Raw genomic sequence first — 659 nt, forward strand, 5'->3', positions numbered from 1 at the left:
AAAAAAAAAAAAAAAAAACAACAGCTATCTCTATAGCAGAAGATACCCCCCAGGCCAGTATACTTCTGTTAGTTACCCAGGTAACAGTTCCTGTTACATTTCCTGTTACTTCTGTCTCTTAGAAGTGGCTAGTCACTGTGGTGCCCAGCTGGTCACTATGATGCGCCTTGAGAGAACCAATCCCCACTCACAAGCCATTCTGTTGCTGTACTTCCTGCTTGCTTATCCCATATAAACCCTAGTCCATCAGAGATCAGGGCCTGATATTTTGGAATTGATCCTAATCAGTGCCCAACAAGGTAAATAAATCTGCCTCCTGGGTGTCATTGTGGCATGTCCACTTGTCCTTGTATCCCTTCTCCGCATGAATAGATAGATGCACAATTCCCATGAAGTTCTTGTCCCCAGTGTTTGTGGGCACACACCCCAAACTCCCCTATATCCGCTGTGACCTGTGCACATCTCCTGGAGTTTTCAACCCTATGGGATCCATCATCCCTCTCTGAGTGTCAGTGGGAACTATGACTTTTCTTTAATCTACGGCTTGCTAAAGTGATGGGAGGAGGGCTGGAGAGATGGCTCAGTGGTCTAAAGCACCTACTTGAAACAAGCTTGGCAATGCACAGGGACCACGGTTCAATCCCCCAGCACCACATGCC

Source organism: Octodon degus, unplaced genomic scaffold (assembly GCF_000260255.1).
Source record: "Octodon degus isolate 3935 unplaced genomic scaffold, OctDeg1.0 scaffold00054, whole genome shotgun sequence".
NCBI classification, from domain to species: Eukaryota; Metazoa; Chordata; class Mammalia; order Rodentia; family Octodontidae; genus Octodon; species Octodon degus.